At 43.1% G+C, this 24088-nt stretch overlaps 1 protein-coding gene across 4 annotated transcripts in view; it reads left to right on the top strand.

The window, feature by feature from the left end:
* The window catches only part of STRBP (spermatid perinuclear RNA binding protein), a 140436-nt gene that overhangs the window by 5377 nt on the left and 110971 nt on the right, over positions 1-24088 (top strand). The gene's annotated exons all lie outside the window — the stretch shown is intronic.

The following is a 24088-nucleotide window of genomic DNA, read 5'->3' as shown; positions in this document are numbered from 1 at the left end:
CATATGCCAATGATGGTTTATGTGCATATTAGGCATGTTAACCTGCTATTGTGTGTGTGTTGTGTGGCGTACGGGAATCCTTTCATTCGATAGTCGCTACTTCACTGCTCTTGCGTCTGTCCAAACTTCACAGAGACATCTTGATGATGTTGTATATTTCTCTGGCTCTGAGCAGCTTAAGATGCTGCGGATGATTGACACATTTACTGTAAGTGATCTGCAATTGCATACAGTACATCACCTCTCCGCGTGCTTGGATTTCCCTACCGCAGCTGCCAAACAGCAGGACTGTTTATGTACAAGCGTTTGAGACTGTTTTTTTGGAGCTATTATGTTAACTTCTCTTATTAATTGCATATTTATTGTTTTTGATTTCCACAATTTACAACAATACTTATGCAGTATGCCTTGTTTCTATAGTCTAGTGCTTTGTAAGGGTCCCTCATATGTCTTCAGTTGAGCCACTTCCAGGTGGTGATTGTTGGCAATATGTCTTGTAAATCTTAGGTGAGGATCAGGGTGTATGATTATAGGGAACCTGTCACATTTGGCAACAGATTGTAGAAAGAGAGAGCGTATCGCTAGATATCAATCACTAGTATGACCACCCACTGGACTCCTAAGCATGCAGATCAGATGCCGTGTTCAATGTGACAGGTTCCCTTTAAGGCAGATGTTTGATTTATTTAATACCATGTGTATATAATGTCTGAAATCAGAAATATTAGAAAATGCATCTGATGACCAAATGAACTCTGTGCGGAAGTTGCATAAATAGCAATTCCCCCACTACGATGCTTTACTTCACGTTGGTTGGTTCAGCTGGATAAGTGATCTGACGGTAACATGAGGATGTCCTCTACCATTATCACCCTGCTCCCACCGCTAGATTGGTTCATTCAGATTTGTAACTTGATATTGGAGAATTGATGCTTTAAACCTAGATTGGGTTATTGCTTAAAGTTTAAGTGATACTTTCAGCTGGCAGATGTGTGGAGTCGGATGTCCGCAGGCTGCTTTATGACTGAAGGTTAGATCTGGTGTGATGTCTGTGTCCAGTGTTTTGTTCTGTAAACCTCCAGATTGCATTGCATTGTGTGTGTGCTACCTGTGATACTTTGCCTCTCGGATTGGATACATATCCAGGTCTGTGCGCTGGAACCTTTTGAAGTAGTTGACCCCCATATCCATAGCGGCACTTGTATAGGGAATTGTTGCCTGCCCTTATTGTTTCGTGTAACATTTTACTGGCGTTCACAAAATTGGTTTCAGATGTTTTATGCCAATAAATTTTTAGTGAAAAGCGTAACAACTTTCTAATATATTTTTGTGTTTTCAAAGCCTTAACAACAAGTTCATGGGTTTTATGTTTAACATCTGCTTTGTTTGTATCCTGAAAGTAACTAAGTACTTCTACCATATAAGAATTCTCAGTCCTTTTAAGATCGGTCCCACAAGCAAGTCGAAAGGCAGAACTGGCCATACAGTGGGCTTGCTCGAATTTGGGCTGTCATACGAAATACAAGTAGTGTCAGCCGATCTTGGACAAAATCATTGGAAACCTTTATACTACTGACATTTATCCCATAGTGTGCATTGTCAGAACTAGATACGGTAAACTACTCAGCTGTGACTAGGACATCTATATGCAAGCGTAGATTTTCTGCACAGATTTGCATGTAGAATACAGTACAAGTTGGTACACGTTGTGGAAATTTTCTTGAGAGACTAGATATTACAATGTGCAGAAAAGAGGATTCTACCGCAATGATGTAAAATCTTGTTCTGATTTTGTGGCAAAACTGGATGTGCCTTGGGTAAATGCACCCCATGTAGATATAACTTCTGGATGTATAGGAGGGGTGTGTTTTTTTTGTTTTTTTTTTCTTTTTTTTTGTATTCACTGACTGCAATCGGTGAGAAATAGAAACCTAAAAAATATCCTGTAACCCTTTAAACTAGTTAAAGGGATGGCTCATTACATATTGCACCATGTGATCTTCATCCGATTATCATGCAGCTCCCTCCGTCCGTAACATAAATGGGCAACACGATGGCTCAGTGGTTAGCACTGTGTGGTGGCTCAGTGGTTAGCACTGTACATTTGCAGCTTCCATCCTGGGTTTAAATCCCATTAAGAACAACGTCTGCAGGGAGGTTGTATGTTCTCTGTGTTTGTGTGTGTGTGTTTCCTCCACTCATATTGATGGTGAATTTACATTGTGAGCCCCAATGGGGACAGATGATGTCTGTTAAGTGCTGCAGAATACAATGGGGCTATATAAGCCAAGCATAATAAATGTGTGTGACGGGATAAAAATCTTAAGTCTAGATACCTTCCCTCTAGGTCGTGCCAGTGTTTGCTCTTTCAGCACCTTAACCTTTGGATATCTGGTAGTAATTCAGCATAATGTTACTTTAGAGAGAGAGGCAAGAAAGTGAAGAAATCTTTTAAGATGTCTGTTAGGTGTTAAATGGTGGATGTTCTGCGCCCCTCGGGCATGCCAGTCAGCAAACTCTACAGCTGCTCCATTAGATCATTTTCATTAATAGGCTGAGTTCATACGTCCGTATAAAAAATCATCCGTATTGTCATCCATGTGCCATATTCTTTACATCCGTGTGACATCAGCTTTTATACATCAACATTTTAAAATGTACATGATGAAATAGAGTCCCTATAATAATAATAATATTAATAATAATGGCAATGCATCTGTAAAGAACTGATAGTTTATGGTGGATCCATGTGGAATCTGATTTTTTTTTTTTTTTTGTGCATCTAAGGTCTTGAATAGCCGATTCCCACCTGACGTTCAGAAGAAACTATTGTTTGCTGAGATTTTTCTTTTTCACACTCAAATTTAATCTGTGGGGGGAAAAAAAAACAAACAATGCTCATCTGAACATTGGTCCTAGTTCTGTCCATGAAGAAAAATTGACAGCACTCGGGCTGAAAATAATCATGTGAACTTAGCCTTATACATATATTTTCATTTTTTTTATATCATACATTTAATGAGCTTACATTAGTATGTAGTAGGAATGGGCAAGGTACCCCCCTTTCTATGATTTGGTTGACGGCCCAAAGGTCATACCCACCCCCAGGAATTATATATTTTACTCGCTTATATAGCATCTTTTAACAGACATCATCATCACTGTCCCTACTCGCTTATATAGCATCTTTTAACAGACATCATCATCACTGTCCCCATTGTCGCTCACAATCTACATTCCCTATCAGTATGTCTTTGGAGTGTGGGAGGAAACCGGAGAACCCGGAGGAAACCCACACAAACATGGGGAGAACATACAAACTGCTTGCAGATGTTGTCCTTGGTGGGATTTGAACCCAGAACCCCAGCGCTGCAAGGCTACAGTGCTTACCACTGAGCCACCGTACAGTGCTAACCACTGAGCCACCGTGCTGCCCTTATATTTATGGTGTGTTTTTAATTGATTTAAAGGGGTTATCCACTGCTTGGACAACCCCTGCTGAAACAACACTTGTAGTGTCCAGACTGGCTGTCCTGTAGATTTTATAACATTGTCATGTGATCCCTGCTGCCAATCAGTGCTGGCGTCACTCTCCTACAGACGTAATTGGCATCAAGAAGAAGTGAGAGCGGCTGGGTACCCAGCCGAACAGGAGACTAGTCGGACAGGCGGGTCCTCGGTGCAGCTCGCTGCCAGTTACTGACAGGTCTCTCCCAATACATGCACGAAGGGAGAGACCTGTCAATCTAGGGCAGCGGGCGGGGAGAAGCCAATCCAACCAGACTCCTGTGTGGCTCGATCTCGAGCAGCATTTCAGAGGCCGATATACCTGGCTGAGATGATACACCCAGTGCCTGATCTGTGCTGCCTGTGGATTAGGCAGCGCAGCGGCTGTCGGGTTCCCTTTAATCTAGGCCGTCCTCCCGCAGCTTTCCCTGCGGATAATTGATCTGGGGTTTCACCCACCATATACTCCGCCGCTCAACTGATAAATGGTGTCGCTAAGTGCATAAATGGGTAGCCCTGATTATATAAATGTTTTGTAATAATATTTCCTCTTTTGTTGATGGCATAGTTTTCCTCTGTTAACATTTGTTAACATGTGTTGAAAAATAATTTCCAGGAGTTATTGAGGAAGAGTTACAGATTTGTGGGTACATTTTGCACCAAAAACCCAACGTAGGCGACTCGCACCACATTTATCTGGTGTTTTAGAATTGGCAAGAGAGATTGGCTGAACATGCACCTGAACACTCCAACATTTAGGTGCAAAATAAGACCCAAGAGTCTAAAGATGGACCTGGCTTATCATCCAGCATGAGATCGCTGCGGGGTGCAAGCTGATAAGTCAGGGTCCAATAGTCGTCTTTACTCCGCTGCTAACTAGAAGGAAACCACATGTCTTCTGGCGCTCGCTTCTTGCCCTCTATTGATGTGTCCTTTCTGGTGTATGTGTCGGTAAGGGTTAACGAGTTATTAGCTGACTACACAGAATGGAGCAGCCATTTTAAAGCGGGCCTCCTGGGTGCTGTTTCAATTTACTAGGTTTTTCTGCAGGCCGACCCTGAACATTAACAATAACTAATCTGCTCCCTTGTCCTGTTCTGACCTGCTTCTAATGGCAAGGACCGGAGGAGCGAATATCACTTCAGCGTCGTGTGATGACGATCTCATTTGTATCCGCAGCATGCAGTCATTTCCCCAGTTGTAAAGGATTTTTTTTTTGCATAGTTTTTTTGTTTTGTATATTAAAAAAAAAAAGAAAAAAAAAAAGTGAGCTTGGTTTTAAATGGTTATTTTTTCCTGAAGAAATAGGGTATCATGCAGCGCTATTTTGTTTTGGTAAAGTGAGTGCCAATCACCCTGTGAAGGAACAAAACTCTCATTTGTCGGGTGAAACTAAATTGATTAAAAATCGTTTTTAAGACCATTTACACAGACCAGCCGATGGCACTAAACGACAGCAGATCACTATATACTTGCCATTCGGCGGTCCGTTAATAGCCTGTTTACACAGGCAGCCCACTCTAAATAATGCACACGGAATATAATCTGTAATTGATTGTTCAGTGCATTGTTCTCGGCAGCACTAGCGCTGTTTGTGCTGCCGAGAACGATTATTTTTAAGCAACCTTAGAAATCATTTCACATGACGAACAAGAGTTTTGTTCGTTCACAGGGTGATTGGCAGCCTGTTTACACTGCAAAATGACAGTGAAAATGCATTCCTGGGATAACTGCACCTTTTAGTATTTAGGCTATCACAAAGTATCCGATGGACAAAAAAAATCTGATCACTACAGATTTTTTATACAACTTGTGGATGACACTTGGTAAACCTTTATTCACTTCGATGGTACTGTAACTTGCTATAGATTTTTTTTAAGACTCTCAACACCTTGTGAACAATACCCTTCATGGATTTGAAAGAAGTAGGCCATCAATGTTTTACTCTTGGAAAAACTCCTCGAAAAAACTCGAAACTTCATGAAGGAAAACTAAACCAAAATAATAAAACCTTTCCTAAACACACAGATGAGCTATGTGCTGTTGGCTTACTTCTGTTATATCAGTAGCAATGTAAGATGGATTCCTGTGTATTATGTAGCAGCAGGAGAAGACAAGAAGCAGAAACGGAGGTAAAGCCTTTGTCTTCTCGTTGCTGCTGTTAGCTACATTATGTATATAGGGACACTCTGGCTACTCCTTTTACAAGCAGCTGTGTCCTGCGCAGATTTACCTTTTAGGTGCAGCTATGTCTTCCCTTTGAAGATTAACCCTTTACAAGATGCTGTGTTTAGCACAATACACAGGCAAATCTTCTTTTATGTCTTTACAAATAATAATAGTTTGCATTAAGTATAGTGTAGACTATAGATATTTTATTTTCATTTGATTTATGTTTCGCTGATTCCCTGCCCATTTGGATGTGCCGGAGGATAAATTCATGGGATTCTCCCTTTGTATAATATGGACCAGCCACTTCATAAAACGGCGAAGTGGGAAAATTCATCTGTTCACCCTGAATCTTGCCAGATGTTAGCACAAGGCTCCACTTACCATTCAGATACTGTACAGAATTGACTTCCTCCCCCTTCATGAATCATACCTTTCTGAGGAGAGATCCTCCCCAGGTTTTGCACTTGCTTTGCAAAACTAAATTTAACACTTAGATTCTCTCACTTTTTTTTTTCTTTTGAACCAGTCTGTCTTCTTTAAAATGGAATCTGTGATTGGGTAATCTGAGAGCAGCATGATGTAAGTGCAGAGACCCTGATTCCAGCGATGTGTCACTTCCTGCTCTGCATGGTGTCATTTTCATACAATCCTTGTTTTATCTGCTGCAGATCCAGCAGTGCTCAGAATGCTGATCCTTGTATAACCCTGACAACACCACTGATTGGCCATTACACTGTGTGTGTGTGTGTGTGTGTGTGTGTGTGTGTGTGTATATGTATATATATATATATATATATATATATATATATATATATATATATATATATATATATATATATATATATATATATATATAATATATATAATATATATTAGTCTAATCCATGATGGGGGCGAGGTTACACAGAGCAGTTGACTAGTAGCCACGAGACACCTAGTCCTAAAGTGACAGTCTCCTGCTGATAAAACACTGATTTTATTGAAACAGCAACACACAGCCCAGTAAGTGACACATTGCTGGAATCAGGGTCTCTACCCCAAAATTATGGTGCTCTCAGGTGACCTAACAAAAACCTGCTGACAGATTCCCTTTCAAGGACGAAAGCAGGACTCTCACAATATCCTTGCCGTATGATCTGCGTGAGAGGGTAAATGTAACATTGGTAAAACTCCCTGACAGTCCCTGCGGGAGCTGTAATCGTGCCCATTTTCTCCTGTCACTTTTGTAAGCCAACAAGAGAAGAACGAGCCGCACTGAGGCGACAGATAACAGCTTATAGACCTAATGTCACTGGTGATTTGGGGAATTTCCTGCATTTCTCTTAACAGGATTCGATCGTGTTTTTTTTTTTTTTGTGCCATCATCTTGGCGCCATGTACTTGGACATGCTATATGTTTACACCTCCGACATGGTGGGGGTCACGGACTGACTGCTGTATACCAGGGCTCTCACATCAGCCTTATACGAGGAGTAAACGCGTAACGTTTCGGGAGGACGGAGCCTGCCTTCTGCTGTCCTCTTTCTCCGCACACCTTATTGCCATGGCTGCCATGTCATTATAATGAATGTCTGTTTAATCTTCATAGCTGCGCTTTCTAAACTTGTCCCGTCGCCTCCTAGCCGTTGAGCAGTAGGACGTTTTATTGCGTTCTTCGCATTCTTTTCTGAATCGTGCGCACATCTTCGCTCGCTCCCGTCTGGCGTCTGCGGAAAGCTTAGAAAAACTGCCTAATAAATGGTCCTCCATGTTGAAGGGAGGAGCACTTTCTGCAAATTGTGACTTGTTTACTTGTGTTTTGAATCAAGTTGTTCTATAAATGAATATATATATATCTTTTTATAGGTAGTATGTAGCAGTAGGTCGTGCTGCACCATGGTGTAGAGAACGCATGTACTTATGGTCGTCTGAATGCACCCTAAGGCTGCATTTTTGCTGCCTGTGTTTTTTTTTGTTTGTTTTTTTTTGCAGTAAAGAAGCAGCTTTTTTTAAAAAAAAAAAAAAAAAAAATTTTTTTTTTTTTCTCCCCTGCAGTAAAATGCAGTGTGTGAACAAGCCCATAGGAGTAAGCTTCATTAGGACTCCTAAGAACAGATGTTGGTAGTGGCGTCCGACTACATGGAGCGTGCCCATGGATGGGAAGTGGTTTTATTTCTACTTCCAGTGTGGTATTAATAAATATATAAGGGTAGTTTCTAACATTTAAAAAAAAAATTTTTAACAAATAAATATCTGACATGGTGGCGGAGCTAGGATAAGTTTTAGCACCTGAAACTGAACTGGTGTAAAGATTCATAGAAAGTCGCTGCTTTCTGTAACAAAAGGGACACTGCTTTCAGCGCTGTATTTCTTCCCATTTGTTTTACCCATGGGTTGGGTCTCTTCACTTAAACCCCCCCCATTGATCAAGTGTCTGACACGTCACTGTCACATGTTAGAAGTTTGTAGGCACCGTCTCTCTAGTGCCATCATCATGTATTAAAGGGAATCCGTAAGCTAGGTTTTGCTACCTTATTGGAGAACAGCATGATGTAGGGAAAGAGACCCTGATTCCTGCGAAGTATCAGTTTACTGGGCGCAGCAGTTGTGATACAATCAGTTTTCTTTGCTATAGATGTAGCAGAGCTCAGAAAGCTGCCCCTGCCCACACCACAGCTTTCTATGTGTATATTGACAATAAGCTGTAATCAGTGCTGGGGGTTATGGTTGGACCAGGAGGGCAGCTAGTCTGGCAGTGCTAAAAACACTTATTGTATTGAAACAACACACAGCCTAATAAGTGACACATCCCTGGATCTCAGCCCCTACATCATGCTGCCCTCCTATTTCAGAGCAATAACCTGCTGACAGATTCCGTGTCCGGCTGCTAGGATGGGGCTGCAGGGTTCAGGTGGCTCTTTCCTTAAGCAGATATTTTTTATTTTCCCAGATATACATAATGTATAACATCGGGTACCTGATCTCCGTATAGCGGCCTCCTAGGTGCTCGGCTGTGTGATCGGGCAGCGGTTGCAGACTGCAGTGTATTTGACCTTCTTTGCTCTTGAGGAAATCACATTAATCTGTATAACCGTATGGCTCGAACACTGAATTATAGCGGCTTGTGCTGATTTGATTAATTGGTTGTTGCAAGATAAATTACTGGAACTATTTAGTGGCCGGGAAGAAAGCAGATGAGCCTGACCATCACTTCATTTACCGGCTTTCTGACCTTCTCTTCTATTCCTCTTTCGCTGTGTTACTGTCTAACACTTGTCAGATTTCCTTCACTGCCTCATATTTTTTTTTATTTTGTTTCCTCCTGATCATGATTATGTTGCCGTCTTTAATCCAGTCTGTCTGGTCATCTTTTTTCTGTTTTTGCCCTATTCTATAATTTTTAAATGTTACTTTTTTTAAAATCCTATACAGAAGTAAGCTCCATCAATTATTACACACAAAATTATTAGAAAATGTCCTAAAGCACTCTTTTCTTATTCCCAAGACAAAGTTTGGAAGTAATCAGCTCGACTTCACTTTCTTGATATTATTATTATTATTATTATTATTATTATTATTATTTATTTTTTTTTTTTTTTAAATTCTCCTGACTTCATCCCATGTAGACTAACTACATAGCAGCAGCACAGAGAAGCCTAGGGGCCTGTGCAGACGTGGCAGATTTGTCACAAAACCTGAAGCGTTTCCTGATGCCAACAAAGTGAATTACAATCCTGAAATCTCATGCACATGTTACTGTTTTTTTGTTTGCTCAATACAATTAGTGTTTTATCAGCAGGAGATTATCATTACAGGACTAGGTGTCTCGTGCCTTACTGGTTCAACTCCACCCCCACCACTGATTGGCAGCTTTCTGCCTATGCACAGTGTACACAGAAAGCAACCAATCAGTGGTGTGGGCGGGGTTATACCAAGCCCAGCATTCAGAGTTCTGCTAGATCTGCTGCAGGAAAAAACTAATTGTATCACACCTGCTGCACTGGTAAACTAAGTGATATTTTGCTGGAATCAGGGTCTCTGTCCCTACATCATGCTGCTGTCAGATTACATAGGAAAAACTTGCTTGACCGATTTCTTTTAAAAGAATGAGATGCCCCAGACTGATTTTATTAAATAAGTTAATGTCAAAATTTCTTATAAATGTCCCCAAAAGACCCGACTTGCAGACAGAGTCCAGCCTAAACTTCCAGGTTGCAGGATCCCATAACCCTACGCTGCTCATTTTGCAGTGAAAGAGCGAGATCTCCCTCTTATCCCTATTGCAGTGCTTGCAGGCACTTTATTAAATGGTTTCCACATGATAACCAATTAGTAAAGTACGGAAAGAGCGAGAGATCTCTTACTACTAGAGGGGCCGCGGAGGATTAGGAGATCCCATAACCCGGACAGGCAGGCCTTCTCACGGGCATGAAGGGCACTTACGAACATTTTTGACACTAACTTAAATTTAATAAAATCAGCAGTCTAGAGGTGTAGTCAGGTTGCCGTATAAATCGGAATGGCTGGCGGCTCTTCCAACCCGAGCGTCACAGCCTCATATAAATATACCAAGCTGTCATGTTCTGGTCGGAAGAGCCGTGGACAGTTCGTGCATTGCAGTCCGAGATTGGATCGATTTGCACGGATGTCTGAATAAGTCCTTACAAAGAGGAGGCCTTTTAGTTTGTGGAAGCTAAGGCATTAGACAATGGCAGTAGGAGTGGGAAAGGAGGTTCCAGCACCTATAGTGTTGGCAGAATTCTGATGAAAAGGAACCTCCTATTTAAAAAGATGGCAGTTTACAAGAGTGTGATAATCTGGACAGTTCCCAGATATTCCTTTGCTATGTGCACCAATAACTAGTTGTAATCTGTGGGGGATGAGGATAGCCAGACCATGCCTTTCTAGTACAGGTATGTGATTTTTTTTTTTCTCAGTGAACTGAACAATGAAGCTTTTTTTTTTTTTTTTTTTTTGTGCTTTTGTTTCTGCCTTATTGGTTCAAATGTATGTGATCAGTGGTGTTTTTTTTCTTTCATGCTCCATGTATATGGTATACATTTTCCCATAGGCTTCTCTAAAGGACACCTCTAATAATACTCGTAATTCATGACTTTTACATTTGTAAATAAAAAAAAAATGTAAGGCCTCATTCACACCAGTATTTTTGATCAGTATTTGGATGCCAAAACCAGGATTGTGTCCAAAGCACAGAACAGGTGTTAATCTGCCAATTATAGTTTTTCTCTAAGTTCCTCTCCTGGTTTTGGCGCACAAACACTGATGCAAAATACTGACGTGTGAATGAGGCCTAAAGCGGTAAATATAGAATATGTATCCTGCAAAAAATATACTCAAAAAAAATATCCTTGGCTCTGTAGCCCTGCGTGTGCTTCTCAAAGGAACTGTCCTTGGTTCTAACCCGATCTTACTCTTAATTTGTCCCTTTCTGCGTTCTATACAGCCGCCATGTATATCGCTTTGTGTCCAGATTGTGAATATTCTCCGCTCCCAGTAAGAAATCCCAGCAATATTTCAGTCCCCAGTTAGCTGCTTGGTCACATTCAGACAAGTCTTCAGCTCCTGTATTACTAATTACAGCATTTTTGTAATGGTATGAGAAATTTTTTTTTATACACTTTCAGAAATGTATTCAAAAATGAAGATCTTAGACTATGGGACTATCAGTATCAAGATTCCTTGGATTGAACGCTGTCTTAGCGTCGGCGGTCTGAAGTACCTTGAGACTCCGTTTAATCCTACGTTACTTGTGTTTGGGGGGGAATAATGCTGGTTTTAGTTCTTCACCACTTACACACAGTAAACAGTCCAAGCACAAAGAATAAAACTTCTACAACGTATGATAATAAGCAAAGTATAAGAATATAGTGTAGTATTTAAAGCATTCCTGTCCTTACTCACAAAAGCTGTAGGAAAAAATGTGGTCATCCCGTACAGCAAGTTAAAACTGTTCTTGGTACACGATCCAGTCTTTTATGTCCAGAATCTGCCCAAATTTAATCTCATTAAGCAAGCAGTTTCCCTTCATTAACATTATGCCAGTACTACAGGTGCTGGAACCCCCCCCCCCCCAATTTAGAGCATGCTTTGCTTCAATTGCCTGGCTGCCCAAACATGAAAGCCTACCACTCTCTCCTGTCTGTCATACTGCATACAGAGGCATGAGAGCGGGAGCAGAGAGATGAAGTAATCTGTCGGCATTCATGCTACTAGACATGCATTACTTCTGGTAATAGGCAGTGAGCACCTGAGACAAAGTTGCCTGTACATGGACTGGTTAAGGCAGCGTCCACATCCCATCAGTACTTGGAGCTAAATCCAAAATTTGCAATGTAAAACGGACAGGAAAAACTTCCCGTGGCCTATTTCAGCCGTCTGGTGGAAGATAAGTTCAAGCCACACGTCACTTTAGCTGAGTACAAAAGTTGATCACTTCATTGCTAAGTTCTCATGTTGTGTTGATGGTCCGTGTAGGATTGCATAGAACTTTGTAGTAAACGATAACGGGCGAGGGCTTGCGGCGCGGGGGCGAGGGCTTGCGGCGCGGGGGCGAGAGCTTGCAGTAGCGTGACCAGCTGGATATTGCCACCTCCGAGCGCCATGTATGCCGGCCTGCTTTGTGCAGTCAGTTCAGGATAGATTAGTAAAAGTCGTAAATGTGTGACTTAATGCCGTTCTGCGCAGTGGGAATGCCACCGTTATCCTGTCCGCGCAGCTGTCTTATTAATAAATGTCTGACCTACTGCAGCGTGTGATGCTTATACTGTGCACCAGCCGCTACGTCTTAGTATTGCTGACCTTCAGTACCAGGGTGAAACCATTGCACTGGTGAGGTACGCCGGGCGAAGAGCCACGTCACCGACACCTCATAAGTCTACTAAGTATTAATGCCACTTAGCTCTTTCCCCTCAATCCCTTTATTTTCTTTCCTGTTTTGCTATTTTCATATTTTATTGCAAACTAAAGTTAAAAGTGCAAAAAAATGGTGAATTTATTAAGTCTAATGCTAAGGATGCAAGGCGACTGCTCCAGTTTTGGTGCATCTCCCCAATACTTCTGTGTTTTTTTGGAACATAGATTGGAGTTTTTTTTTTTCTAAACAACTTTCAAGCTGTCCAGGAGTGACAATGTAAATATGACCTATAGCTTTAAAAGATGAAGTGTAACGTGTGTTGTGCCTCTCTTGCAGAAACATGGTGTAATTGAAAAAAAATATGTCCTCAGGCCGCCTTGTCATGTAAGACTCCCATATACAGATTAAAGGCAATCTGTCAACAGGTATTTGCTACCTCATCTGTGACCTGCATGATGTAGGGGCAGAGACCCTGATTCCAATGATATCTCACTTACTGGGCTGCTTGCTGTAGTTTTAATAAAAATCACTGTTTTTGTTGCTGTAGCGTTCTCTCAATGTTGAGCTCTTTATAGCCCCGCCCCACACCACTGATTGGTCACTTTGTGTGTAGGCAGAAAGTGACCAATCAGTGGTGTGGGGCAGGGGTTATACAGAGCTCATGAATATGGAAGACTGTGTGGCAGCAGGTTTACTAGTCGTCCTAGTGATAAAACGGTTTACCCAAACTACAGCAGGCAGCCCAGTAAATGACACATTGCTGGAATCAGGGTCTCTGTCTCTACATTATGCATCTCTCAGATTAGGTGACCGATTCCCTTTAATATCAGCACAACTCACTTTTTTATTCTGTGGGACCTGCCAGTAAATCTGTCGACAGAGTTGGGAGTTGTCCACACACTTTAGATGATCGTCCTCCTTTCGGAATTTATGCATGATCCCGTCTGTCAACGGCTGACTTCCCTCTCACCATTGGAAACTCGAGCGTGCTCCGCTGATCCGAGCGTGCATGTTGGGGTTAGAACTTTAGATAGATGGTATCTAGTGATGAGCGAGCGTGCTCGTATAAGGTGTTATCCGAGCATGCTCGGGTGCTAAGAGTGTCTGCGGCCTGCTCAAATACTATGCTCGAGTCACCTCGGCTGTTCGACAGCTACAACACCTGCAGGGATTGCCTGTTTATTAGGTAATCCATGCTGTTGAACAGCCGTGAGACATGCAGCAGCGACGTCTCTAGCATAGTATTCGAGCATGCAGAAGACCCTCTTAGCACCTGCGCAGGCTCAGATAACGCCTTCTCTGAGTACGTTCGCTCATCACTAATAGTATATTTTGAATGTCTTTTATTTTGGCCATGATTTTACTATCTCCCTGTCGCTCCGCTTGGTTGGGATCACCCATCAGCCGCCCGGAGCTTTGTCGTCTGTATTACCCAGATTCGCAGACGCTCTCCTTTCGTCTGTGTGCCGTGCCCGCAGCTGATTTTTTGTATTATAAAATCTGCTCCAATAAATAAGAAGCCAGCGGACACCTTTTTGTTTTTTGGCACGCACCTTCTTCTTTTCTCTGGGGTTTCACGTAGATGATTATGTTCTTTCCTGATGTAACCTGAGCTCGCTTTAGCAATGCATCCACCGGGGCCGGCAGCGGCAGCCATCACAGAGCTGTTCTTCATCCCTGCAGCGCTGCTACAACAGACGCATTCTTCCAGGCTGAGGAGACTGAGCTCTTATTGTCCGTGGAGGTGTTCTTATAAGTAACAGGACTGTGCAGAAACCCCTTGTTTGTTGAATGAAGCCCAGACTGGGCTCGCAATGGATATGTGTATCACCAGGATAAGGGCTGAGCGCCGGCTCGTCTTACACGGAGAACAGAGGAACACAGAACGTCCGACTTGTGTTTGTCATTTCAGTTCCATCTATCCTAAAAGTGTTGGAAACCAGAGGCTCTCGTGTATCCCTGCCGATGATGTGCGGGGTCATATGTATTATTAGACATGTGTTCAGACTCTTCAGTTTTATCTTATTGTGTACAGATTGTTACAGTATGTGTCTAATAGACAGCTCTCCAAAATGCACTCAGCTTCCAAAAAGCGTGGCCGTTACTGAAGCGCTAAAATAAATTGGCTTGTGCAAATTAAAGCAGATCTGTCATCAGACTTCACAACATTGACACAGATCGCCTAGACCTGATCAGGTTGGTGTACTTGCTTTGAAAATCGATGTCAGAAAGTCTTATTTTAACCCCGATACTATAAGAGCTGGATTAATTCTTAATATTTAGTCAGGGAAAAAAAGGATTACATACCCATTCTGACATGGATTTTCAGAGTAAGTATACCAGCGTCATCAGGTCTAAGAGATCGGTTATATTCGCGAACGTTTGTATTTAGAAACCGTTGACAGATCTGCTGTACAATGGCCAAAAAATATTTAAAGTCCATAGCCCCCCCCCCCCTGGTTTTCCAAGAGAGTCCACACCTCGTGTTTCAGTGAGGATATCACCAATGTAACCTGCGGTTATCAACGGCAGTGGTCACATATCAGAGGGAAGTAGAGAGACCAATGCCAGAAATACACGTGAACCAGAGCAGCAGGGGATCAGTACGGGGAGTACTGGTTCTTCCATTGTCTTAGGACACGAGATGGCAGTCGGTCGTACGGTCATTTGGCAGACGGCTATTTCTCCCGAATTCCCCACTACACAGGTGCGCTCGGCTTGGCCAAGTGTTCTTATGTTCTCTGTGGTGTTAGGAGAGGAAACCATTGTCGGACACCTGAAAACAATCCGGCATTGGGAATCCACCTGCACGGTCCTTCTCTCTGACTGATGAGGGTTGGAGGCCTGAATGTGAGCGGGCACGTGGCTGCACCAGCGCAGAGGAGGAGGACTCTGTAACTTAACCAACCGATATCTATGGGATCAACACAGTTATATCAAAGGGTAAAGCCAACAACGGATATACAGTCAATTATTATACAATGAGAATGCAGCAATTCATCTGTACTGGGTATTAACACCATTCTATTCACACACTATTGTTACACGTGGTGAACAACTCTTATCAGGGGTGTCTTGGACCGAATACTTCGACTGAAGTGCGTCACTGTACTATTGGGTCCATCACGGTCTCTCTCTCTCTCAGGGCCTGTACAACGATTCGTATGGCCTAACGGGAGTCTATGATACTACACCGCTAGGCCCCAAGTCCCTTCTCAATCAGTCACTTTGCACACTCATTGTCCTGGCTGCCGTAGTCCCCTTAAGCACGGCCCTAGTCCCCTCTACCGTACGTAGTCACCTGAAGTTACAGCCCACACGAACGTCTCTCTGCCCTGGGTCTGCACATTCGGCTTGGGTCTGGTTACTCTGTTCTGGTCACTGTTCCCCACGCGGATTTGGTTACCCAGTTCTGGTTATTCGTTTCTGGTCATTTGGTTCTTCACTCGGTTCTGGTTACTCATAATGGCAGCTATAAGCCAACTCTGCTGCACCGCATGCCCGTCCTGCTACAGGTCCAGGCGCTGACTCCTCCCCTTCTCCCCTTTTGGGCATTTTATAATTAATAACTGCGCCACAGCTGTCACCTGACCTGGTGTCTCCTCCAATCTCCTCCCCTCAGGACCCATGTACTACATTCTACAGTTCCTGCTGATGCAGTTCTTGCTACTTTCTCTTTTCCTAGAACATTTGACCAGCAAATGGCGGTGCCTGCTTGCCGACACTCTATTAGGCCTCAAACTGTGGAAATCTCGCATTTGTTCATCTCTTTACACATACACATCAGATAGTCGGTCAGTCTTGCTGAAATCGACAGGTTCTGGTGACTCTCAGCTCATTTTCTCTGGTTACGTGCTTTACTATTCTTGGCCCGGACCTTCATCAGTGCAGCCTTCAGCCTGCTGGTCCCATAGGTGCTGTGGTGTTCACCTACTTTAGAGGCACACCAGTGAATGAAGGCGATAATAAATTGATGAAATCTCCCAGATATTTATATGACTGGAGTATAAAACTTGAGGTCGGGGCTAAAACAGCAGCCTGGGCCTCTAATTGCTCAATATGTGGATCTCCAACTTTTAAGGAGTTGTCTGGGGAAAACAAGTTATCACTAGTGATGAGCGAGCATGTTCTGTTAACCCTTTCGGCGAGCATGTTCCGGTGCTCACTGAGTATCTTCAGCGTGCTCGGGTGTTATGTTTGAGTCACTACATGCGCATGATTTGCGACTATTTGACAGCGTTAATACATGTGGGGAATGCCTCACATGTATTAAAGTTGTCAAACAGTCGCAAATCATGCACACGGAGTGACTCAAACATAACACCCGAGCACGCTGAAGTTACTTGGAAAACACCCGTGCATGCTTGTAAATCGTGAGTAACGAGCATGCTCGCTCATCACTAGTTATCACCTATCTGTATTAATTTGGACCAGATTGCTGGGACTGGCACCAATCGGCAGAATTGGGAAAAAATCCCACAAATAGAGCCGTGGTGAAATGTGCAGTACTGCTTCATTCTAACAGGGAACTATGGGTACGGATCTCAGCGATCAGACCTCCACCGATCAACGGAGCGGCAGTGCGCATGACTGACCCCCCATTTATTCTCTACGGAGCTTCTGGAAAAAGCTTGGCACCCCCATAGGGGATGAATGTAGCGGCAGACCAGCATACGCGCTGCTGCTCTATGCTGATGGGGATAAAAGGGTAATGTTCTGATGGTTGGCGTGGGACCCAGCGGTCGGACCCCCACTGATGTAGAAATGATCACCTGCAGACTGGCCATGTGATCCTACTTTGATACCAGGTTGGTGAAGAAAGATTTTAATGCCAGAATTTAGCGGATGCTGGACCTGCAGGATCTGTAACAGCAGGGAGACGTCCGTGCCGAGATGGGTAAAGAATATTCTGTACGGGGCTTGGAATACAAAGCGGGAAAAATGTGTGAAAATTCGCTCTACCCCATGTAGGAATAAAGCGAGTGCTACCTATTAGCCTAAATTCTCATGTGCGAGAACCCAGCAGATTTACCCGCACAATTTAGGAAATCTCATGAACATGATGCGAAATATATCCGCAGCACTAATTGACAGGAGCTGCATGTTAATCTATGCTTCAGATCTAGGTGCGCATTTCACTCTTTGCATTGCAAATGATGCAATTATGCATCCCATAATGATGTCCGCAGTGAAGAGGCTACGTGGGAACGTGCCCATCGTCTAGTCTCGGTGCCCACTGTTAGCACGGCCTGACTGCAGTCAGTGTAGGTAGATCATGTGGCCATTGTTTAACTAGGAGTTTCATCATTGTGCACGCCACACCTATAGGACTACCGTGTCGCTCCCCCCTACAATGGAAAGTTTGGGTTTTGTGTTTTTAACCTTTTTTGGGGGGGTAAAATATAAGAATAAGATGATGGTAAAGCTCGGAAGAGATGATCGATAGAAACCAGAGCCATCATTGTGAGATTAGACTGATCGTCTTTCCGTTTCCTTGCGGTTTTTCCCTTCACCGTTGATGAATTTCCACATTCTTGGATTGCCTGTAACAAAATGCCAATTTCTATAAACGCTAATGGGATTGTATGATTCAAGAAGGGAACGTGAACAACCCTCAGCCCTGCACGTCTATTATTATGGGAGCTCCGTAAACCGAGGGATTTCAGTTAGAGGGAATATATTGCTGATTATGTCGTTTCCCATTATGTAAGTGTGGGTTCAGTATAAGGATTGTGTAGACTGTGTGCGCTATGTTCAGTGTCGGACTGGATTCACAAAGGCCCACCAGTAACTGATTCATGGGGCCCACTGTTCAGCTTCATGCAACACAAATGCACTTTTGCTTCTATATAATATTAATTTGGCTTGCTTAATGAAATATAATATTTTTTTCCTACACTACTCATTAGCAGTCCTTCACAGGGGCCCACCGGAGGATTTTCCGGTTCTCCTGTGGGCCAGTCCGAGCCTAGCTATGTTTATAGGGAGGATTTTGGTTTTTATTACGGCCGTTTTTCCCCCTGTGATCTGTTGCTTGAAAATTATTCCTTCCGTTCAATCTTTTCTTTTCTTCCTGAGGGTCGTCATAGTCCATCACCAATGCATTACATTACACCCATCTACAAGAAGTGTCGCCCTCCAGCACTGCAGATGGGACAAGTTGTAGCTTTTCCTGTGCGGATTTTGTTAATTTTAAGAGAGCACATTTTTTGGGTACATTTTGTGCTGCACACAATGTGCAACCTGTACGAGGGACAGAACAATCGTATTAATTATTCGGTCTCCATACAGTTTGTCGTCATGACTTATGGGCGATCAGCCTTCAGTTGTGGTCATAAACCTAAAGGCCTAAATGGACTTTGAGGCCATGTTTCCCCATAGAGCAAATCCTGTTTTTTTTTGTATTTTTTTAGCATATATACAGCAAAACTTGTTTAGGCTACAGAAAAAAAAAAAAAATTGACGCAAAATCTCTGCGTGTGAACCTGGCCTTAAAAGCAACAGATTTCACACGCAGAGTTTTTGCATTGATTTTTTTTTTTTTTTCTGCAAGTTTTGCTGCTTTTTATTTGTTGTTTTGTGCACATTACATGTGTGATTTATCGACAATACGTGTTTAATAAAAGTTACTTTTAGTCACTAAAAATGCATTTATTTTTTGCACTTTCTCATTACTTTTTATGGACGAAAAAAAAAATTTGATTTTCTGCAGATTTCAAATTCAGTCCGGGAGAAAAAAAAAAAAAATCCCGTGCGCATGAGATTTCTGAAAGGACTCGTATTCACATATCTGATTTTGTCATACGAATGCGATCAGTGTTTTTCACGTATAATACTTTTCACCTGTGATATTCTATGAGAATTTTTTTTTTTTGTGATAACATTGGAGGCCTATCCAATATTCAGCCAAGGTTTGGATCAAAATCGGCAGTGAAAGTAAATGGGTCCATGAAAAAAACCAGTGATAGGATCTGAGTGTGAAGGTGGAGAAACTTTTAATTTAATTTCTCCTTGTACGAGAAAAACTGATGGCACTCGGAGCAACCTCTGATCAGAATAATCTGTCCGTTTTTCTTGTACGTGGAAAAATTATCGGATGTGTGAATGAGCCCTAAAAACACAGTTGCGTTTTTAAGTGCAGAATCAAAGCTTTTCTGTAGTTAAAAAAAAAAGCATTAAAAACAATGCTTCAAATCAGCACCAAAAACTCATCGGATAAAAGTGAAAAAGCCATAAAAAATGCAATAATCTGGCAAGATTGTGTTTTGCATATTTTGGTGTGTACACCTGTAAAAAAAAAAAAAAAAAAAAAAAAATGCGACTAATGAGCACGACATTTATGCTATGTGTGAACACGGCCCTAGCTATGTTTGTTGACCCAATGATTGAGTGACATGGTTGTTGAATATATGCCGGTATCTGCACTCGGCTAAGATCAGGAGGCGACTTCCTAGTTTAATCAGTCCCTGAAAATGATCAATAGATGACGCAGAAGCATAAAAGGCCACAATAAGAGCGTGGTAAACAAGTCTCATTACTGCTGGTGAAATCGGCTTGTTCATACGCTGCATTTTTGCTGCAGAAAATAAAATCCTCGAAACGCAGCATTTTACTGTACCACGGAAGTGCTTATTTTTTTTACTTGCAGATTCGAACCATCAAAGTGTTTTTGTTTCCCATATCTGCGGCGTGTCAGTTCTTTTCAGTGGTTTTCACCCTTTCATATGAACGCAAATAAAAAAGCGCTTATTTTATGCAGCATTTTTCCTGCCAATATTCAGGTGCAGAAAAATCTGCTGCAAAAACGTTGAAAGAATTGACATTTTACAGATTTAAATCTGCACCAAATTTTCAAGTCTCATATAAGCAACGTGGTGCAGGAGAGGATTCAGGATTCTCATTCACTTTGCTGGCACTAGGAAACCCTTCAGGTTTTGTGACAAATCTGCACTGAAAATCGCCACGTGTGCACACAGTCTTAAAGAAAAGGAGGAAAATGCAATAATCAGAGCAGATTCCTGTTGCATATTTGCAGATGAAAAAAAACGCAGAGTTTCCACATGGGACAACTTGGCCTTAGTGTTTGGGGAAGGGTTGACCTGATGCGTGAACATGGTAGTCAGTATGTGACATCAAGTGTAAAATTATAAGGCCATGCGCACACTCCGTCTTAATTTTGACGGCAGAATTTCCAAGGTTTTGCTCTGTCGTATGGAGAGAGATCGGGTGCGTGCACCAGATTCTTAGTCTCAGAAATGTCTGCAAAAAATTCTGCCACATGTGATTCCCCCTCGGGCTCTTGCCTCCTTGGCGTCTATGGGTATAATGGAGACATTCTCATCCAATTAACGGAAACTGAGTTAATCAAGTTTGTAGATTAATTGTAGTAATTCAGCGTTATAGTCACACAGCGACTCAGAGCGGGCAATTCAGAGCGCGGATGGGAGCAGAGACACAACCCCTGCAGCACCTTGTTACCCCAGAATTACTTCTGTCCTTCAGCTTTTCACATCGTTCCTATCTAGGACTGGTTCTAGGCTGCTCGCCTCCAGAGCAGCTCCTGGATACCCGGCTGCTCTCCTCCAGAGCATCTTCGGGATACCCGGCTGCTCGCCTCCAGAGCAGCTTCGGGATACCCAGCTGCTCGCCTCCAGAGCAGCTTCGGAATACCTGGCTGCTCGCCTCCAGAGCAGCTTCGGGATACCCGGCTGCTCGCCTCCAGAGCAGCTTCGGGATACCCGGCTGCTCGCCTCCAGAGCAGCTTCGGGATACCCGGCTGCTCCCCTCCAGAGCAGCTCCTGGATACCCGGCTGCTCGCCTCCAGAGCAGCTCCTGGATACCCGGCTGCTCGCCTCCAGAGCAGCTCCTGGATACCCGGCTGCTCGCCTCCAGAGCAGCTCCTGGATACCCGGCTGCTCCCCTCCAGGGCCGCTCCGGGATACCCGGCTGCTCCCCTCCAGGGCCGCTCCGGGATACCCGGCTGCTCCCCTCCAGGGCCGCTCCGGGATACCCGGCTGCTCCCCTCCAGGGCCGCTCCGGGATACCCGGCTGCTCCCCTCCAGGGCCGCTCCGGGATACCCGGCTGCTCCCCTCCAGGGCCGCTCCGGGATACCAGGCTGCTCCCCTCCAGAGCAGCTCCGGGATACCAGGCTGCTCCCCTCCAGAGCAGCTCCGGGATACCAGGCTGCTCCCCTCCAGGGCAGCTCCGGGATACCAGGCTGCTCCCCTCCAGGGCAGCTCCGGGATACCAGGCTGATCGCCTCCAGGGCAGCTCCTGGATTCCCAGCTGCTCGGACAGAAGCTGCGCAGTTTGTGTACGGCCTCATTCACACGTCCGTTTTCTCATGTAGTAGAAAAGCCATCCTAGTTTCATCAGTGACTTTGTTCAGACGTCATCAGCGTTTCATCTGAGTTTGGTACAAGTTTCACCAGTTTTTATGGTCTTTTTTTTACAGATCCATAGGCTTCTGTTGCCAGTTTTGATCCAACACTGATCAGTATCGGACATATCTCCTCTATTTTGCTCTGACCGCTCGGTTCACAAATACCCCCAGACTGTACCAGGTATAAGTGCTACAGGTGCATCTCACTAAATTAGAATATCATCAAAAAGTTAATTTATTTCAGTTCTTCAATACAAAAAGTGAAACTCATATTATATAGAGTCATTACACACAGAGTGATCTATTTCACGTGTTTTTCTGTTAATGTTGATTATGGCTTACAGCCAATGACAACACAAAAGTCATTATCTCAGTAAATTAACCCCTCTACCCCCAAGCCATTTTCCGTTTTTGCATTTTCGTTTTTTGCTCCCCTTGTTCCCAGAGCCATAACTTTTTTTTATTTTTCGGTCAATATGGCCATGTGAGGGCTTAATTTTTGCAGGACAAGATGTACTTTTGAATGACATTACTGGTTTTACCATATCATGTACTGGAAAATGGGGACAAAATTCCAAGTTCAGTGAAATTGCAAAAAAAGTGCAATACCACAGTTGTTTTTTGGGTTTCTTTTTTACCACGTTCACTAAATGCTAAAACTGACCTGCCATTATTATTCTCCAGGTCATTATGAGTTTGTAGACACCAAATATGTATAGGCTCTTTTTTATTTAAGCGGTGAAAAAAAAAATCCAAAGTTATTCAGTGCAGACTCATTGCTTAGCCTGCGCTGAATCGGGGGTTCCAACATGGTGCGTACTATTACGTGCCACGTCAGAAAGAGGTTAAAATAATTAACAAAAAACACCTGCAAAGGCTTCCTAAGCGTTTAAAAAGGTCCCTTAGTCTGTTTCAGTAGGCTTCACAATCATGGGGAAGACTGCTGACTTGACAGATGTCCAGAAGGCAGTCATTGACACACTCCACAAGGTCCCAGAGTCTGGAGGAAGAGTGGAGAGGCCACAATCCAAGCTGCTGGAGGTCTAGTGTGAAGTCTCCACAATCAGTGATGGTTTGGGGAGCCATGTCATCTGCTGGTGGAGGTCCACTGTGTTTTATCAAGACCAAAGTCAGCGCAGCCGTCTATCAGGACATTTTAGAGCACTTCATGCTTCCCTCTGCCAACAAGCTTTTTGGAGATGGAAATGTCATTCTCCAGCAGGACTTGGCCCCTGTCCACACGGCCAAAATACCAATACCTGGTGTAAAAACAACAGTATCATTGTGCTTGATTGGCAGCAAACTCGCCTGACCTTAACCCCATAGAGAATCTATTATAGAGAATCTATGGGGTATTGTCAAGAGGAAGATGAGAGACCCCAGACCCCACAATGCAGACGAGCTGAAGGCTGCTATCAAAGCCACCTGGGCTTCCATAACCCCTCAGCAGGGCCACAGGCTGATCGCCTCCATGCCACATTGCCGCATTGATGCAGTAATTGATGCAAAAGGAGCCCCGACCAAGTATTAAATGCATTTACTGAACAGACATTTCAGTAGGACATTTTGGATTTTAAAATCAATTTTCAAGCTGTTGTTATAAAGTATTCTAATTTACTGAGATAATGACTGTTGTGTTTTCATTGGCTGTAAGCCATAATCATCAACATTAACAGAAATAAACATGTGAAATAGATCACTGTGTGTAATGACTCTATATAATATAGGAGTTTCACTTTTTGTATTGAAGAACTGAAATAAATTAACTTTTTGATGATATCCTAATTTTGTGAGATGCACCTGTACCTGTGAAAAACAGAAATGGAACTCTTTCCCGAAATACAGATGTCTTAATGTACCCTTATAGAAGAAGCCCATACAGCAGACAATAGTAACTTGCAAATAAAATGTCTCCATTTCCTTCTGCATTTATAGGATGGCTGTAAAAACTCATTACCTGTCAGCCATGGTGAGGAGGACGACCACCATGCTGTCCTCTGCCTACTTTTTGTTTTTTGAAAATCTGCTTTAGGCCTCTTTTAGATGTCCATTTTTCACGAGTAGCACTCGTACCGGTGATAGTCAATGGGGCTGTTCACATTTCCATGATTTTCCGTGGAAAATAGCTGAAACGTGTCCCATTTTGATTCGAGGGTTGGATCAAAATCAGCAG

Source organism: Phyllobates terribilis, unplaced genomic scaffold (assembly GCF_046119375.1).
Source record: "Phyllobates terribilis strain yellow unplaced genomic scaffold, ASM4611937v1 Scaffold_7__3_contigs__length_470593459, whole genome shotgun sequence".
In the NCBI taxonomy this organism is placed as follows: Eukaryota; Metazoa; Chordata; class Amphibia; order Anura; family Dendrobatidae; genus Phyllobates; species Phyllobates terribilis.
This window is presented reverse-complemented; position numbering and strand designations above follow the sequence as displayed.